This window comes from Dipodomys spectabilis, unplaced genomic scaffold (assembly GCF_019054845.1).
Source record: "Dipodomys spectabilis isolate Male_0828 unplaced genomic scaffold, ASM1905484v1 ptg000330l, whole genome shotgun sequence".
NCBI lineage: Eukaryota > Metazoa > Chordata > Mammalia > Rodentia > Heteromyidae > Dipodomys > Dipodomys spectabilis.
Window position 1 is genome coordinate 1 of NW_024871007.1, and position 19774 is coordinate 19774.

The following is a 19774-nucleotide window of genomic DNA, read 5'->3' on the forward strand; positions in this document are numbered from 1 at the left end:
ATTTCCATCAGTATTTTATTGAGCTGATTGATTGATTATCAGTCACGGGGCTTGAACTCTGGGCCTAGACACTGTCCCCTCAGCTCTTTAGCTCCAGGGAGAGCGCTCTACCACTTGAGCCACAGCACCACTTCTGGTTTTCGAGTGGTTTATTGGAGATCAGAGTCCTCACAGACTTTCCTGCCCGGGCTGGCTTTGAACTGCGATCCTCAGCTCTCAGCCTCCTGAGTAGCTAGGATGACAGGCGGGAGCCACCGGCGCCCGGTTTCGATCATTTTATTTTATACGATCAGAGTCTCTCTTTTTGTGGCAGAATCCAAATACGGACCTCCAGAGCCCCCCTTCCTCCTCTCAACCTCCCCCCCCTCCACCCCCGACTGTGACCCCAGGAGAGGAGACACTCAAGCTTTGATTTCCCCATACCATAGAATTCATTATTCAAGAGCATCCTACAGTAGATGCTCAATTAATAGCCACCTTGGCTCCTTCTCTTTGTCCACAGGGGACCCGGCCCCTGTTCACTACAGCTCTGGCCACACTGGAGACAGACACATCACAGTCCCTGTCACGGGCATTTGTGCTGGAGCCTCTGGCTGGTGCCATTTCCTGTTTAACCTCCTCCCCCTCCCTCCCAGATTGGTGGATTCCCCTCATCATGCTGGTTGGAGACCCCAGCTGTCAACCAAAGAGGGAATGGGGAAAAGGAGAAAACGAAGAGACTCTGCAGAGAGAATCAGAGCCAGGCTGGGAGAGCCGAAGGGCTCAGGTTCACTCTCCTAGGTGGAGTTAGAAGGTGGCTCAGTGGTAGAGCGCTGGCCTTGCATGCCTGAGGCCCTGGGTTCGATTTCCTCAGCACCACATAAGCAGAAAAGGCCGGAAGTGGCGCTGTGGCTTAAGGGGGTAGAGCGCTCGCCCAGAGTTCAAGCCCCACAACCGACAAAATACATAAATAAAACATAAATGTGTACGTACACACACACACACACACACACACACACACACACACACACACACACAATCAGCCCCGAGCATCCAGGCAGAATGGCCATACCATACAAGTAAATAGCAGAAAGGCGTGTGGTCCAAAGGGGCTGAGGCCAGGGGAGCGGAGAGGGAGGGGACAGGGCGAAGGCAGACATGCTATTCCTCGTCCATGGGTGACAAGGGAGCCGGTCACTTGAGGGGAGGGGTGGGGTTGGGAGAGACGGGGAGAAGGATGGAGGTCAGGGCATGGGGCAGCGTGCATTCGGCTCATGCAGGACTTCAGTGACTGGTAAACCCTTTGTCCAATGACTTACAGAGAGTAAAAGTATATTTAGAAGGAAAAGAGAGAGGAGGAGGAAGGGGGAGAGGAGGAGGACAAGTAGGAAGAAGAGGAGGAGGAGGAGGAGAAGGAGGAAGAGGAGAAAGAAGAAGGAGAAGAAGAAGAAGGAGAAGAAGAAGGAGGAGGAGGAGGAGGAGGAGGAGGAGGAGGAGGAGAAGGAGGAGGAGGCGGAGGAGGAGGAGGAGGAGGAGGAGGAGGAGGAGGAGGGAGGAGGAAGGAAGAAGGAAGAAGAAGGAGGAGGAGGAGGAGGAGAGAGGAGAAGGAGGAGGAGAAGGAGAAGAAGACAGAAAGAGGAGAAGGAGGAGAAGGAAGAAGGAAGAGAAGGAGGAGGAGGAGGAGGAGGAGGAGAAGGAGAGAAGAAGAAAGAGGAGAAGGAGGAGAAGGAGGAGGAAGAGAGGGAGGTGGGGGAGGAGGAGGAGGAAGAGGAAGAAGCAAAGGAAGGAGAAGAGGAGAAGGCGAAGAAATAATGGAGGAGGAGGAAGAAAAGGAAGGAAAAAGCCAAGCACTGGGCGGCTCATACTTGTCATCCTAGCTACTCAGGAGGTTGAGATTGACGATCAGAGTTCAAAACCAGGCTGGGCAGGAAAGTCCATGAGGACCTCACATCGAACTGCGAAAACGCCAGAAAGTGGAGGCTATAGTTTAAGAGGCTAGAGCACTTGCCTTGAGTACAGAAACTCAGGGACAGTACCCAGGCCTGGAGTTCAAGATCCAGGACCTGGCAGGTAGATAGATACATAGATACATAGATAGATAGATGATAGATAGATACAGAGATAGATAGATAGATGATAGATAGATAGATAGATAGATACATAGACTAGATAAATAGATAAATAGAAGATAGATAGATAGATAGATAGATAGATAGATAGATAGATAGATAGGATAAGATCTAAATGGCCCAAGGGAGAAGAAAAGAGGAGGGAGGTCAAGTCAGCTCAGTCAGAATAGGGAGTGTCAGACATTCTGAACACACACACACACACACACACACACACACACACACACACACAGCACCTGCCACATATGAATTTAGAATCGTACCATAGCTCAGGGAGATCCCTGAGCATGCAGTTAGCCATCCATTGTTCTGGATTATTTCTCAGGTCAACAAGTGGTCTCGTCCTATACCAACCTGTCTGTAGTGAAGTAATGGAAAGGGTCTCTCTCTCTCTCTTCTTTTTTTATTTTTATTTTTTATTTTCATGCAGGTCCTGGGCCTTGAACTTAGATCCCCAGGCTCTGTCCCCTGAACTTTGTTTGCTCAAGGCTAGCGCTCTACCCACTTGAGCCACATCACCACTTCTGGCTTCTTCTTTTTTTTTGTTTTTTTCCTGGTGGTTCATTGGAGAGAAGAGTCTCTTAAGAGTTTCCTTTCCAGGCTGGCCTCAAAAATGCGATCCTCAGATCTCAGCCTCCTGAGCAGCTGGAATTGCAGGTGTGAGCTACTAGGCCCAGCTGCCATTTATAGCTTCTTTAACAGGCTCCCTGGCTTCAAGAGGAAGCAGGGATTTAAAAAAAAATTTAATTTCCTGGGTTTTATATAAGGCTTTTTTTTTTCCTCCATGAGAATCTGTCTAGTGCCCTGGGCTAATTCTTCTGAAGTGAACTGAGCAAGCTCTCCAACTCAATACGGTCTCTCCCAGGAGAACAAGAAATTCAGCTGCTCAGAAGACAGAAGGAGAAGATAGAGGTAACAAGAAAGGTGATGTGACTCAGATACGCAGAGATGAAGCAGCCGCCAGCTCTGGGGCCCTTCAACTCTTTTGAGTCTGCCTTTCCCCAGCTCCTTGGGAGGCTGAGATCTGAGGATCACAGTTCAAGGCCAGTCTGGGCAGGAAAGTCCAGGAGACTCTTCTCCACGACAAACCACCCAGAAAGCCAAAAGTGGAGCTGTAGTTCAACTGGTAAAAAGTGTGGAGCACCAAGAAGCCAGGGACAGCGCCCAGGCCCCGAGTTTTAGCTGCAGGACTGGCACCCAAAAGTAAAGTAAGACTTTGTCACTTTGTTTAACCCCTCCGCAGCTTTGAACTTGTGGATCTGCAGGGGAAGCCCAGCAGAATGAGAAGGGAGCAGTGGCTAGCTTTCCGCCCGCAGTCGCACAGAGGTCAGCACAAGCAAGAACTCGGATGGTCGGGATGGGGAGCTACGGAGGTGAGTTCAAGTCAGAAGTTCAGTCAGTCCCAGAAACAGCCTCTGGAAACGATCCTCCCCTCCACAGAGCCTCCGTTTCCCTTCAGAAGACCTGCTTGGAACTCTGAAGACATTGAGAGAGAGGAGAGAGAGAAAACGCACTAGATTCACTGCTATCAGGGGTCCAGAAACACACCAGCATAACTCTTGGGGTCACCTGGGGTGTGGGGAAGGGGCTCCCTGAGAATGGTAATGCAAATCGGAACTTCAGGTTTAAAAAAATCATTATTATTATTATTTCGACATGGTAGAAGGAAATGGTGGAAAAGCAAATGGTACTTCTTGAGGTTTTCCTTGTAGCAGTGAACACACACACACACACACACACACACACACACACACACACCACACACACACACACACACTTCTCACTTCTGAAGCCCATGCGTGAACTCTTGTCATTTGCTCCCTTTCAGCCCTTCTAAGGACTCCAAAGCCGAGCCTATAGACAGAGCCGAGGAGCTCAGCCTCTCCCATTGTGAGCTCTGATTTTCTTATTCATCAACAGCCAGAGCCATCTGCGCCCTGAGCTGTTTCAGAAGATGAATCTACCAGATTTTGTTTCTGCAAGAGAAAATGACTGCAAGATGGCTGAGCAGAGGTTGGGGGGGAGGGGAGACAACTTCTGTGTGTGTGTGTGTGTGTTGTGTGTGTGTGTGTGCACGTGTGTCCCGCAGGGGTCCAGAGGCCCTGACACCTGCCCTGGAAGTACTTAATCCCTACCACTCCCCAACACTGCATTCTTACAGTTTGTGATTCCCAGAGCTTCCTGAGGAAGCAAGTCATGATTAATGCCATGTGGTGTCTTTTCAAGTCCCTATATCGAAGCCCTCTTTGCCTTTGGAAATATTACTGTTATTATTATTTGGAAATAGTATTTAATTTGAGGGGGCAGTACTAAGGTTTGAACTCAAGACCCTGCATGCTTGTTTAACTTTTTGTTCTTGTTCCAGTCTTGGGGCTGGAACTCAGGGACCTGGGCACTGTCCCTGAGCGCATTATACTCAAGGTGAGCGCTCTAACCACTTGAGCCACAGCGCCACTTCTGGCTTTTTTTTTTTTTTGGTGGTTTAATGGAGATAAGAGTCTCATGGACTTTCCTGCCAGGGCTGGCTTTGAACTGCGATCCTCAGATCTCAGCCTCCTGAGGAGCTGGGATGACAGGCGTGAGCCATTGGCGGCAGGCTCCATTTTGTAATTTTAATAGCTGGGCTTTGAGGCAGAGATCACATTACCTGAAAAGTTCAGGTAATGATTAAAAAAACAACATGAATTGACCATTGCTGGTGGCTCATGCCTGTCAATTTGATCTACTCAGGAGGCTAGGATCTGGAGGATGGAGGTTCAAAGCCAGCCTGGGCAGGAAAGCCCATGAGACTCTGATCTCCAATGAACCACCGGAAAACCGGAAGTGGCGCTGTGGCTCAAGTGGTAGAGCACCAACCTTGAGCAAAAGAACTCAGGGATAACATCCAGGCCCTGAGTTCAAGCTCTACCACCCCCACCTCCACCCCCACCACCACTAAATCCAATCCAGAAATAATGCTGTATCATGGTTCATTTATTTTATCCAATGCTGGGGGCGCTTGAACTCATGGCCTGGGTACTGTCCTTGAGTTTGTTTAGTTCAAAGCTAATGCTAAGTCCCCTGAGCCACAGGTCCACTTCTGGCTTTTTAACTGGTGTTTAACTGGAGATAAGAATCTCACAGATTTCCCCCCCCCCACCCCCCCCCACCCCCATTCTGGCTGGCTTTGAACCACGATCCTCAGATCTCAGCCTCCTGAGTAGCTGGGATGCCAGGTCGTGCGCCACCAGTGCGTGGCTAGCTAAGAGTGGAGATCCGGGCCAGCACTAAAGCCTTCGAGGCTTGTCTTCAAAGAGCCAGGATGATAGCAGCCCAGCCTCACAGGGAAAAGCATCTGCTAGACACAGCCTGGTCTTGGGGAAACAAAGTCATGGCTGGCACTGTGGGGAGCAAAGCCGCGTTTGCTGTCCCCCCCCCCCCCCCATGTTTGCACAGCCGTTCTGCAGGAGAGGCCCTCTGGCTTCCAGAGATATCCCACGCAGCCCAGGAAGAGGTTGTTGAGTTCTTGACAGTCTCCCCTCCCCCACCCCCACACTTCACAAGATAATAAAGGCAGGTCACATTTCAGATGTAACCCAGCTGACATCTTCAATTCCCTTAATGTGCCTTTTTGATGTGCACCGACAAGGCGGTGTGGGTACGGTTACTATTTATACAGCCCATCAACTCAGCTCCTCCGCCTCACCCCGTGGGCTCACAACTTCGAGTTCTCCACTCCCTAAGAGTTTCTTCTTTCTTAAGTTTGGAGGTGGGGGGGGGGGTAAACCACACACAGCACAAGAGAATAATGGGTCTTGTTCTACCTCCTGTGTCCTGGAGGATCTAAAATCCCGAATCTGGAGAGGAGAGGGCTGGTGCTTTTTACCTCCTGTGTAGTACTCCACGCAGAGCCAAAGAGGTGGTCTTACCCTGGAGGGTTAGTGGGGGTCCAGGGTCATGCTCTAAAAATTGACAGCTCCTCCCTTTGTTTGCTATTCTCATTGTTACCATTCTGGGCAATAGCATCACCACCACCACCATCATCACCATCCCCATCATCACCAACATCACCATTGTCATGATCATCACCACCACTGTCATCATCATCATCATCATCATCATCGCTGTCATCCATCACCATCACCATCAGCATCATCTAGCTCTTCTGCTCTGTACCTGATGCCCTTGGACAAGTCATTTTTCTCTTTGTGGATTTCATCTTCACATTTCTTCAGCAGGATACCAACAGTGATCTCTCATGCCACTTGGGCTAGAGAAACTGAGGCAGGCTATGTCCTGGGGAGGGCTTGGGGCCCCCTGGCTGTGTCTCTACCCACCCGTCTGTGTGTCCCCTGGCAGGCTAATCGACTTTGCTCCTCTCTCAGTTTCTACCCCAGAGCAAAGTAGCCAAGGGAGCCTGGGATGTCCTGTCCTCCAGAACCTCAGGCTCATAGAGTGAGAGGCTTCTTGATTGGGAGCCAAGACTCTTGAGAGTTGGAGCGCCAGTTCCATCACGGGAAGACAATCGCCATGCAGATTTCCCGTCTGATGTCGGATGGTGAGGAAACAGAGGAGCCACATTTTGAGAGGTGGAATCTTGGCGTCTTTTATTAAAAGGCCGGCGTCGGCATGGTGGTCTCCTGTCCCAAAGACCAGCAGCCCAGCAAACACACTTTCGCACTGTTAGGTAACTGAGCCATGAAGGCTGGGAAGGAAAGAGAGAACAAAAACAATGCCAGCAAAGCAGTACAGCTCCAACGGAGAGCTGAAGAGGGACAGAGAAGAAGCTGGAGACAAGAGACAGGACAGGAACGTGGAGATGCATGGTGTGAGCTAGTCTGGGCCTAAGTAGGGTCAGGTCAGGGGACAGGGTCACAGGAAACTCAGTCCCAGGCACTGGATAAACAGGTCTAGCAACCTATCAGCTCAGTCCCAGGGACTCAGGTACACCTACCACCTGGGGGTGGGACTTCCCTTCCTCCAGGGATTCCAGCATGCCCATCACCTGAGGGTGGGAGGAACTTCCCTTCCTCTAGGGACACTCATCATCTAGGGGTGGGACTTCCCTTCCTCCAGAATTCAGGCACAACCATTAGGTAGGGGTGGGACTTCCCTCCCTTCAGAGATTCAGGCACGCCCATCACCTGGGAGGCAGGACTTCCTCCTTCCCCAGCCTGAAGACAAGATGGCAGACCCTACCATCCACCCTGTGGCCAAGAAGGCACCAGCCAGCTCTGATCTCCCTATTTCAGTGAGGTTCTGGGGCCTGAAGTTCAACAAGCTTCCAAAGGAGGTTGCTTCCTACCCCCCCCCCCCAAATATCCTTGTTCATCTGAACATCACAGCCCAGACTCTGACAGACTTGCTCTAAACCCTGGTGCTGCGAGGGCACAGGTGGCTCACCCCTGTCATCTTAACTCCTCATCAGGCTGAAATCTGGGGCTGGAAGTTCAAAGCCAGCCCAGGTAGAAACGTCTGTGAGGTTCTTTAAATCAACCCAGCAAAAAGCTGGGGGTGGAGCTGTGGTTCAAGTGGTAGAGCGCCAGCCTGGATCGAAATAGTTGAAGCAACACTTGGTCCCAGTACCAGCAAATAAACAAACAAAAAAAGCCTTTGTCCTGAGACACCTTCACCAGCTCCTTAAACTCTCTCATGCTTATTTTTTTTCTGAGAGAAACTGCTAGCCTCCTTCCCCAAGATACAAGACGTGTGATGTTTTGCAGAAAGTCTGTTACGTGTTGAGCGCTTGGCTTGTGAAAACTACTGACATTCATAAAAGCAAATTCCACTGCTGTCTATTCTATTACGGATCGTCCAATGTAGCATCCAAAGTACCCCAGAATAGAACACTCAATAACCAGCGTGTATCTGAGTGTGCCTCACATTTATTTTATGTTCTCCTCTCCAATTTTCTTCAAAGAATCCCAAAGAGAGCTTCTGAAGGGGAAGCTTTGATTAAAAAAAAAAAAAAAATAGAAAGAGAAAAGGGCTTTGAAATTGTTCGTGTCCCGCCTCCTGCGTGAATATTTTTGTGACGTTTGTGGATTTATCCCATCTCCCTGCAGGTCTCCTCTGCGGGGTGGAGATCGATGTCATCCGACAGCATTATCATCAGAACGGAATTCGATTTCTCTCCCCTGTCCCACAGGCTTTGGAAGATCAATTGCTGATTAGAAATGAAGGGGGGGGGGGAATTAAATGGCAGTTCCACTTAATTCTCCCTCCATTCTCCCTGGGTTGGGGGGAGGGGAGCGCTGCGATTTTTTTCGGAAAACATCTTCAAGAAGATTCTTGGAGGCAGCAGTTCAAGCAGCAACATTAGGCCAGGCCAGAAATTCAATATGGAGCTGAAATAAATGGTAACCTGGGAGAGGTTTAGAGTTTCTCTCCTTTGCATTCCTATGCATGCCATTTATCCAGCTGTGTGACCCGGGTACCTTCCCCCCCCCCCCTTGGGGAAGACACAAAACCTCCCCAACCCCTCAGAGCATCGAAGGAGGGGGAATCTGGAGGAGGGGTACCCCAGGAGCTTCGACGTCTGATGAGAGCCCCACAGAGCCAGACAGAAGTGGCCGAGCAGGTGGCAGGGGTTGGCTGTGTGTCTTCCTGTTAAGGGACAGACCTTCTACTTGTGCCAAGAGCTCATCGCATCGACTGAACAGGAGGGAGATGGTGCAAAATAACCAAAGGATGTGGGAGGGGAGGAAGGGAAGGGCAGAAAGGAAGAAAGAGAGAGAAAAGAAAGAAAGGAAAAAAAGGAAGGAAGGCAGGAAGGAAGGGAGAAAGAAGGAAAGAAAGAAAGAAAGAAAGAAAGAAAGAAAGAAAGAAAGAAAGAAAGAAAGAAAGAAAGAAAAGAAAGAAAGAAAGAAAGAGAAAGAAAGAAAGAAAAGAGGGAAGGAAGGAGGAGGAAGGGGAAAGGGAGGAGGGAAGAAAGGAAGGGAGAAAAAAGGAAAGAAAGAAAGGGGATGGGAAGGGAAAGTAAAGAGAAGGAGAGGGAAGGGGAGGGGAGGGGAGGGAAAGGGTGAGGAAGGAAAAGGAAGGGAAGGGAAGAGAGGGGAAGAGAAGGAGGGGAGGAGAGGAAGGAATGAAGGAGAAGGGAAAGAATGGAGAGAGGGATGAAGGAAGGAAGGAAAGAAGGAAGGAAGGAAGGAAGGGAGGGAGGGAGGAAGGGAGGAAGGGAGGAAGGAAGGAAAGAAGGAAGGGAGGGAGGGAGGAAGGAAGGAAAGAAGAGTAAGAGTGACATTGTCCAAAAATAAATGTACTCTTTATCTTACTTATGCAATTGTAATCCCTCTGTACATTGCCTTTTTAAGAAGAAGAAACATTTTAAAAAGAAAGTCTCGGCCGGGTTCCAGTGGCTCACGCCTGTCATCCTAGCTACTCAGGAGGCTGAGATCTGAGGATCACAGTTCAAAGCCAGCTCGGGCAGGAAAGTCCATGAGACTCTGATCTCCAATAAACCAGCAGAAAAACCAGAAGTGGCGCTGTGGCTCAAGTGGTAGAGCGCTCGCCTTGAGCTGAAGAGCTGAGGGACAGCACCCAGGCCCAGAGTTCAAGCCCCACAACTGACTAAATAAGTAAATAAATAGGAAAGCAAAAAGAGGGGAATCTAGGCAAACAGCACAGTGAGGTTATCTTTGCATTGGAAGGAATTGCAGGTAGAAACCTCATGGAAAACAGCGCTGTGCTCTTTCCTGTGCAGGCCGAGTTGTCATCTGGGACTCTCCAACTAACAGATGGAAAGATGGGAACCTATCTGCAGACCCCAAAGAATCCCTGTCTCCCGGCATTTGGCTGTTGTGTGATCCTCTTTCTACGTCTTGACTGTAAGCATGGCTCCTTTGCAGCCCATAGAATTCAGCAAAGAGACTAGGGGATCGCAGGTAAGACATGAGTTCTAGAGCAAATCATGGCCTCTTTCTCGGGTTATCCGTGCTGGCTGAACGTAAGCATCGGCCTGTCACAGTGCAGGCAGCTCTAGGAAGAATTCTGCCTGATCACAAGGGAACTTAAGACCCCAAATGAAATCATCTGTGCAGAACTGGTGCTTTCTACCCAACAGCCTGAGAAAAAAAAGAATTAATGCCTCTTGGGCCCCAGTGGCTCATGCCCGTCATCCTAGCTAGTCAGGAGGCTGAGATCCGAGGATCACCTCTTACCTTCAACGAACCACCAACAAAGCCAGAAGTGGAGCTGCAGCTCTAAGTGGTCGAGTGCTTATGAGAGCAGTCATGATAGCTTAAGAATAGCACCCAGGTCCTGAGTTCAAGCCCCAGGACCACGATGGAAAAATCACAAAGACCCACACACAACAAAACAACAACCACAAAAACGTCCAAAGCTTACTACACATGAAGGAGTTTGGGAAATGGAAACTTAGCCTGGGTCAAGCCATTGAATGAGACTTCAGCCCTGGCTGTAAAGGCATGGTAGCATCATGCCAAACCTTGAGCCAGAAGCACCCAACGAAGCAAAGCTCAGCTTCTACTTGGGGGACATCTTGAATTGAGAATAATGATCCTCGTGGTAAGCTGCTAAGCCGGGGAGAAACTTAGTAGGCCGCCATATGTAAATTACAGAGCTGATGAACAAATTTACCTTCTCATTTAGGAGCTGCATCGAGCCTGGTAGCCAAGAGTGGATTTGTGAGCAGGAAAGCATGGAGAATCAGAGAGCTACAGAACTGTAGACAGAAGTTCAGGCCGTCCCCCTTGATGTCTAGAAAACAAAATTTCATTTATTTATTTATTATTTTGTGCCATTCTTGGGGCTTGAACTCAGGGCCTGGATACTCTTCCAGATCTCTCTCTGTCTCTGTCTCTGTCTCTGTATCTCTCTCTCTCTCAAGGCCAGCACTCTGTCACTTGAGCCACAGCTCCACTTCTGACTTTTTGGTGGTCCGTTGGAGGTAAGAATCACACGGACTATCCTGCCCGGGGCTGGCTTTGAAGCACAATCTTCAGATCTCAGCCTCCTGAGTGGCTAGGATGACAGGCGTGAGCCACGAGGGCCCGGCTGGGAAAATGTCCCCTTCATTTCATTTCTAGATGAAGCGGATGTTTGAAAAGAAGGGGCCGTGCATGAAGTTTTGGCCACTGGTCTTAAAGAATCACCCCCCCCCCCAAACACACTATTATCCTATTTCTCCATAGAACATAGAGGTCACCCTAGAAATGTCAACCCCAGCTCTGGCCGCTTACACAGTCTGCCCTCTTCCCAGCCTCTTCAGGAGCCCCATGAAGAACAGAGACGGGTACGAGAGGGGGCTCAGGGTTTTGGGGTCCATACCTCTGACTTCCATCCCAGCTCAGGCCCAAGCAGACATGTCACCTCTGAGTCTCAGTTTCCTCAGGTTTGTAAAAGGGGAAACTTTGTGCTCCTGGGAAATACCCAAAGAGACAAAGAACTGGGGGTTAGTGGCTCATGACTGTCATCCTAGCGAACCCAGGAGGCTGAGATCTGAGGATCACAGTTTAAAGCCAAGCCCAGGCAGGAAAGTCCGTAAGACTCTTATTGCCAGGGAACTGGCAAGAGAGCTGGAAGTGAGGATTTGGTTCGACTGGTAGAGCACCATCCTTGAGCAACAATGAAAGTGTGAGGGCTTGAGTTCAAGTCTCAGTACAGGCAGAAAGAGAGAGAGAGACAGAGAGAGAGAGCTCTTAATGGTAGCGTGGTCACTCTGCCTTGGAGAGACCAATACATTAAGCAAAACAGAAAGCTCAGTCTCATTCCCCCCCCCCCCCCCCAACACACATCCCCAACACAAACCTACCCAGCGATCTCTTGCCAATCTTCACCTTGGGGAAACAGAGTTCTAGGGTTCTATTCCAGGCTGTGGATGTGGGCAGAGGAGGGGTTAAAAGAAACCTTGTGGCAGCTGGCAGCTGGTAGCTCCCTCCCACGAGCCCGCTGATTAGCAGCAAACGAGCAGACTGGGGTCCCATGATTAATGAATCCAACAGGCACCTAGGTTTTTCTTTTTTAATGAGATAGTGTTTGCTCTCCGAGTCTCGGAGTTCTGAAATGGCACTGCCAGGAGTCTGGCTGAATGGGAATGGATGGTGGTGGTCCGGGGAAGACAGTTCCTCATTTTGCTGCCCACCCTTCAGGGGACTAAGTAGAATAGAAAACAACAACAAAAAAGCTTTTCTGTTCTCTCCAGGGAAAACAAATTACCCAACCACAACAAACTCCTGCAGAAGCACTGCAAGCCCTTGTCCTTGCTCGAAAAGGACAAAGGAACAAAGGCAGAGAGAGGTTCCCCATGAGTCCTGACAGATTGGTGTGTTAGCTCCACGGGCAGCTGACAGATGGGTCCGTGGGAAGTGTGCTCAGGGCTGGGGGTTTGCCAGGGTTGCTGCCCACCCCCCCCCCCCAGGAGAAGGAGCTGCTGGCAAAGATGGGGGAAGGGTATACCGGAGCCTGGGATGACACCGGCAGGTAACACTTGGGGACCATACTGTTCTCTTGGAGCTGAACATGGAGAACATTGTTCACCTTCTCAAGACACAGCAGCCTCTTTTGTTTTTTAAAGGAGGCAGACACTCCCCTCCCCACCCAATAATCTCCCGTTACGACTGGGATAATGTCAGGTGCAGCTGCAGGTGTCTGTCCGTCCGTCTCCTCTCAAGTGGAGGGTGACGGCTTCCTGACTTGCACAATGTCTCTGTCTTCTCAGCTGTAAAACCAGAAGAACCATAGAACCTTGTTCCTTGGGCAGCTAATGAGTATTACATGACACCCTGGAGACGTGTGCAAGGCGTGCAGTGGGGATTGCTAAAAAGATAAGGTCAGTTATGATGAGATCCATGAAAAATACAGGGGCATGAGGGTCCTAAGGAAGTCACTGACAAGGCCCTGAGACCCACCAGCAAAAAGTGGGAAGAGAAATGCAGATTAAATCCAGCAGCCAATAAAGGTGGGTAGCGGGAGGATGGATGGATGGATGGATGGATGGATGGATGGATGGATGGATGGATGGATGGATGGGTGGATGGATGGATAGATGGATGGTTGGATAGATGTATCTATGTATCTATGTGTGTATTTATGTATGTATGCATGGGTGGGTGGTGGATAGGTGGATGGAGAGGTAGCTGTATGAGTGGAGAGCTGGCTGGCTGGGTAATGGATGGATATGTGGCTAGATGGGTAGATAGCTGGTGGGTGGATAAATGATGGATGGACGAATAGATGGGTGGATGATGTATCCATGTATGCATGGGTGGGTGGGTGGATGGATGGATAGATGGCTGGATGGATTGATGGGTGGATAGGTGGGTGGATAAATGGATAGATGGGTGGATAGGTGGATGGATGGGTGGATGGATAGATAGGTGGATGGATGGACAGATGGGTAGATGGATAGATAGGTGAATAGCTAGATGGATGGATGAATGGATGGATGATTAGATGGCTAGATGGATGGATAGGATGGGTGGATGGATGGATGGATGGATGGATGGATGGATGATTGGGTGTATTCATGGATACATGGATGGATAGATAGGTAGATGGATGGATGGATGGATAGATGGGTACATAGGTGGATGGATAGATGGATGGATGGGTGAATGGATGATGGATGGATGGATGGATGGATAGAATCAGATTCACAAGGCCACCTTCTAGGTAGGAGAGGCAAATGCAGAATATATAAAATTACAAGTACACTAGGCATGACAATATTTACTTACACTAAGAAGAAGTCACAGCAGTCACATTCTGCCTCCCTCCCAGTGAGTGTGAGCACACACACTCGTGAAGACCTGTAAGCCAATCCTTTCTGCCTCCATTGCCCTAATCCCCATTTTAGACAGCCCATGTTTTTGTTTTGGCAGTACTGAGGTTCAAACTTGGATTGAACTCAGGGCTTGGCATTATCCCTCAGCATTTATTTTTCCTTAAGGCTAGCCACTCTACTGTTTAAGCCAACACACAACTCTACTTCTAGCTTTGGGGTTGGTTCATTGGAGATAAGAGTCTCACGGTCTTCTGCCAGAGCTGATTTGGAACTGCAAATCCTCAGATCTCAGCCTCCTGAGTAGCTGGGATTACAGGCGTGAGCCACTGGTGCCTATCCAAAAGGCTGGACTTCCACTTCCTACTGTGAAACTTTTGGAGGGGTCAACGGGTTTGCTGCTGTTCCAACAGCATTGAAATCAAAGCTCAAGAAGCCCAACTTGGAAAGTTGACATCTTGGCATACTTCCACTTAATGCTCCCTAAAGCAAGGCTCTTCACTTTCCTGAATCTCAATTAAGAGTCTCCCAAGAAATTTCATTACTTCCAACCTTGGAAGGTCCTCGTAGTTAAAGAAAACCAGTGGGCGGAGATGAGGCTGCTTGACAAATAATAATAACACCAGGAAGCATCTATGAAAAGAAAATGGTCATGCTGTAGACTGGGTCAACCCCTTGACATGAAGAAAATCATTTAATTTGCCCAATGGCTCTCAAAGGCAAGTATTACTACTATCCCAATTTTAGAGGGAAGAAATGAAAATGTTGGTGAGGTAACTTACTCGAAGTCTCTCAGAGAGAAAGCATTGCTTGAAGGATTTCTAAGTTTAGCCAGCTACAAGGCGCAAAGACTTGTTCATGAGGAAATTGGTGATTTGGGTTAGGGACATGGATCTGAGCTTGGAGGATCTCTAGTGCTCTCTCTCTCTCTCTCTCTCTCTCATTTCCTTTCTTTTGTCACTAAATAATGTTCAACACGTCTCTGTCTTTCTCTCTCCCTCTTTTTCTTTAAGTCAGTTCTTGTCTTTGTCTCTCTCTGTCTGTCTCTCTTCTTCTCTTTTCCCTTAATAATATCTTTTCCCTTAATATCCACCACCTCTGTCATTCTCTGTTTCTTTCCATCTCTCCCTTTCTGTCTATCCGTCTCTCCTCTCCCTTTCTCTCTCCCTTTCACTACTCCACCCCTGTCTTTCTTTTAAGTAACTTAATATCTAGCAGGGAGGCAGACACAAGTGGCTCACACCTGTAATCCTAGTTACTCAGGAGACTGAAATCTGAGGTATCATGGTTGGAAGCCAGCCTGGGCAGGAAAATCGGTGAGATTCTTCTCTCCACTAAACTACCAAAACAAACAAACAAAAAAGAGCCAGAAATGGAGCTCTGACTCGAATGATAGAGTGCTAGCCTTGAGCAAAAGATGCTCAGAGACAGTGCCCAGGCCCTGAGTTCAAGCCCAAAGGATTGGCATGTACATGTGCACATGTGTGTGTGTGTGTGTGTGTGTGTGTGTGTGTGCGCTTCTCTTTCTGTCTTCCTCTCTTCCTTTGAAGTAACTTAATAATAGTATACACTTCTCTGTTTCTGTGTGTCTCTGCCTTTCTCTCTCCCACCCTCTTTCTCTCTGTGTGTGTTTCTTTTAAGTGACCCAGCACTATCCACCCACTTTAAGTGTTCACTCCTGTGATTACAGACAAAATACACTCACCATACGGCCATCAGCACAGCCAAGACAGAGAAGCTTTGCTTATTTACATTGCCTAGACCCTGATTTCCTCCCTGCACTGAAACCCCTACATGACCAGGAACACCATGATTTTTCCCTTCCATTTCCCACACTGTCACATAGGAGAAATCATACAGTCTGCAGTCTTCCGACTCCACCTTCTCTTGCTCAGCAGGCATTTGGGAGTCATCCATATTTGTTTGTTTCCATTGCATAGTTGCGTTCCTTTGCATGCATCAGCCTCCAGCTGTCTTTCAAGAGTAGCAGGGGGGAAAAAAAAAACTTCCATTTTCTGGGAGCTACAGGGTCTCTAGCTCCAGGCTCAGGATACAGAGATCTGAACAGCGCCCGAGTTTGTGAGGAAGGATCTATACTAACATCAAGAAGTCACTTTCTAGCCGGGCACTATAATACATGCCTATAATCCAGGCTACTCAGGAGGCCCGGATGTGAGGATCGCAATTCCAAATCAGCCCAAGCAGGAAAGTCTGTGAGATTCTTCTCTCCAAGGAATCACCAAGAAGTGAGAAGAGGAGCTGTGGCTCAAGTGGTAGAGCATTAGGCTTGAGTAGAAAAGTGTAGGGACAGTGCTCAGGCTCTGAGTTCAAGCCCCAGGCCCAGTACACACACACACACACACACACACACACACACACACACACACACACGGAGTCTTCCCTTCCTTCAGAGAACCTGCCTTTCTCTAAGGGCCGAGAGGCCACATTGGCCTGAGGAGTTTATCTGAGAGTAGAATATTGAACTCCTGGTGTGCTCTTCAGGAGCACTGGCAGGGTTATGGTTATGATGTATGTACCTGGATCTCACGTACCTGACCCTCGCTGCCCTTCCCTCCCCACACTGCTAATCACTAACTCCAGGTTCTGTAAAGCCTCTGGGCTTTGCGCTGGGCTTGGAGCACTCATTTCTTAGGACTGTCAGAAGCTTACGAAATTGCAGCCACTAAAAATAGGCCAAAGTCACCTGCTCTCACTTCTTTTAAGTGTGCAACGGGGGCTTCTGTGCTTGATCCAAAAAAAAAAAAATTAAAATTAAAGAAAAAAAACTAGATAATTAGCTTTAAAAGCCTCATTTGCAAGAAGAGGGCAGGTGGGTGGGTGGGCTGTCCGTAGGAGGAGAGCTCACAGAGGAGAGAAGAGCTCATTGAAATGACAAGTTGGTTAAAAAAAAAATGGAACAGTGGAAGGGAGATGGGGTGGGGTGGGGGTGGGGTGGGGAGCAACAGAATGAGTTTTAGGCGTGGTGAGGTGCAGGGAAGTAAAAATAGCACTTCGGTAAGAGGAAGTGAGTAAGAGATGAGGCGAAAAAGAAGGCAGCTGATTTGTTTCTGGGTGGGGTCCCATGCAAGGGATTCAGAACCGAACATGGCCTGCCCGAGACGAGTCAGGGCAGGTGATAGGGCTCACCAATTCTGTCTTTCCTGCAATCGTGAGATGTTCATTCCCTCTGTGACCCAAGCTTCAAGGCCAAAGCCAGCCTTGCTGCCTCCTCCCTCTCTTCATTCTAGTCAAGTCCTACCCACTGTCTTTCCAGAATTTTCTGGTCATCCATCCACTAGTCCATTCATCCATCCATCCATCCATCCATCCATCCACTCATCCACCTACCCATCCATCCACCTAGTCACCCATCCACCCTGCCCATCCATCCACCCATCCATCCATCATCCATCCACCCATCTATCCATCCATCCATCCATCCATCCATCCATCCATCTATCCATCTTTGATCCATCCACTAGTCCATTTACCCATCCATCCATCCATCCACTCATCCACCTACCCATCTATCCACCCATCTATCCATCCACCCATTCACCCATCCATCACCCATCCACCCACCCATCATCCATCTACCCATCTATCCATGCATCCATCTATCCATCCATCCATTCACCCATCCACCCACCCATCCATCCATCCATCCATTTATGATCCATCCACGAGTCCATTCACCCATTCATTCATCCATCCATCCACTCATCCACTACCCATCTATCTGCCCACCTATCCATCCATCCATCTGTGATCCATCCACTAGTCCTTTCATCCATCCATCCATCCACTCATCCACCTATCTATCCACCCATCCATTTATCCACCCATCTATCCATCCATCATTTATCCACTCATCCACTCATATATTCACCCATCCATCCACCCATCCAGCCATCTGCCCACCCATCTACCCATCTACCCATCCATCCATCCATCCATCCATCCACCCAATCATCTGTCCATATAGTGCTCCCTCTTTAGCATCCATCTTTGATATCTTCTTTGGTACCTCAGCCTATCCTGGTCTTCATCTGTTTCCTGTCCACCAGCAACACCTTTGCTTCAGGCATTTCCCTGCTGAAAAACTCGAAGAGACTCCCAAGGACATGTAGATCCAAACTGCCATAGACTCCCAAGGACACATAGATCCAAACTACCAGAGGGAGACAGCCAAACTCTTTCAAATATGCCCCATGAGAGCTCATCCGGGCTCTTCTCTCTCCAATTCCAACTGTACACTCTGATGTCCAGATATAAATGGGTAGGTCTTGAGCTGAGTCTTGGGCATGTTCTGATGGGCTCTTGGACATTGAAAATATTTGAACATTTCACATAACCATCTACATTTCTTTTCATTACTTGAAGACTTGGGAAATCCAAGAACACTGAACCAATATTTCAAAATGGCAGCCTTCTTTGGTTGGATCCAGTCTCCCTCATGATCCAACTTCTTATCATTTTCAGCTGTACTTATTTTTATTACCTGTATGTGCATGTGCACTAGTTTTAGGGCTTGAACTCAGGACCTGGGCACTGTTCCTGAGCTTTTTTGCTCAAGGCTAACACTCTACCACTTGAGCCACTGCTCCACTTTTAGGGGTTTTTCTGGTGGATTATCAGAGATAAGAGTCTCACTGATTTTCTTGCCCAAGTTGGTTTTGAACTGCAATCCTTACATCTCATCCTCTTGAGTAGCTAAGATGACAAGCATGAGCCACAGTGGATATTTAGATGGTGGAATCTGATCCAACTTAGAAGTACTTAGACACAGCCTTTGCTTGGTGCTTAGGACCAGATAAAGTCATAAGAATGGCACCTCAATACTGAATCCTTCAATCTGAGTTGCTTCATAAAAAGAGGGAGAAATGCCAGGCATGGAAGCTCATGCGTATAACCCCAGCTACTCAAGCAGCTGAGATCTGAGGATCTTGGTTCAAAGCCAGCCCAGGCAGAAAAGTCCCAGTAAGATTCTTACCTCCAATAAACTACTCAAAAAAGCCAGACGTGGCACTATGGCTCAAGTGGTAGAGTGGTAGCCTTGAGCACAAAGAGGCTCAGGGACAGTGCCCAAGCCCTAAATTCAAATGCCAGGACTGGCACACATGCAAACACACACACACACACACACACACACACACACACAGCCAAAAGTAGTGGCTCAAGTTGTAGGGTAATTGTTGTGAGCGAAAGAAAGAAAGAAAGGAAGGAAGGAAGGAAGGAAGGAAGGAAGAAAGAAACAAAAAAAGAAAGAAAGAAGGAAGAGAGGGAGGGAGGGAAGGAGGGAGGGAGGGAAGCAAGCAAGCAAGCAAGCAAACAAGCTCAGGGACAGCACCCAGGCTTTGAATTCAAGCCTCAGGACCAGCACGAGGGGGAAAAAAACAGAGAGAAACCAAAAAACCGACAGACAGACAGATAGACACACACACACACACACACACACACACACACACACACACACACACACACACACACACACCACTTTTCTCTGTCTCTACCAAGCCAGCTAATCTCCTGCAACATTTCTAGCCTAGGAGAAGCCAGCAGCAGATGCAAGTCCTTGGCCTACGACCTGAACTGTGAGCCAAATTAAACCTCTTTTTCTTTCCCATTTACACAGTCTGTGGTATCATATTATTAGCAGTAGAAATCAGACTAAAGCACCACTCTGATTTAACAAGCATCCAAGATGCGATGCCTTTGTTAGAATAACCCTGTCATGATGAGGATTTCAAAGTTGAGACAGACCAAGAATAAAGACACATCCAGTGGCTTTCTAGACCTTTCCATGAAAGAAACAATCATAGGTTCCTTGTTCACGTTTATTAAGATTAGCCTGAGGTGTTTGGTCTTGCAGTAAAGTTTTGTCTTACAAAATCCCCCCCACCCGCCCCGTTAATTTATAAATTAGTCACATACCTCTCTTGGCAGA

At 48.5% G+C, this 19774-nt stretch overlaps 1 long non-coding RNA gene across 1 annotated transcript; it reads right to left on the reverse strand.

Annotated features, from left to right (window-relative positions):
- Nucleotides 1-161: 161 nt before the first annotated feature.
- Nucleotides 162-5352, reverse strand: LOC122094994. Its single transcript, XR_006144992.1, has 3 exons — nt 5284-5352; nt 3181-3184; nt 162-200 (listed from the first exon to the last, which is right to left on the reverse strand). It is a non-coding gene; the product is annotated as an uncharacterized LOC122094994 (long non-coding RNA).
- Between the last annotated feature and the right edge of the window lie 14422 nt (nt 5353-19774).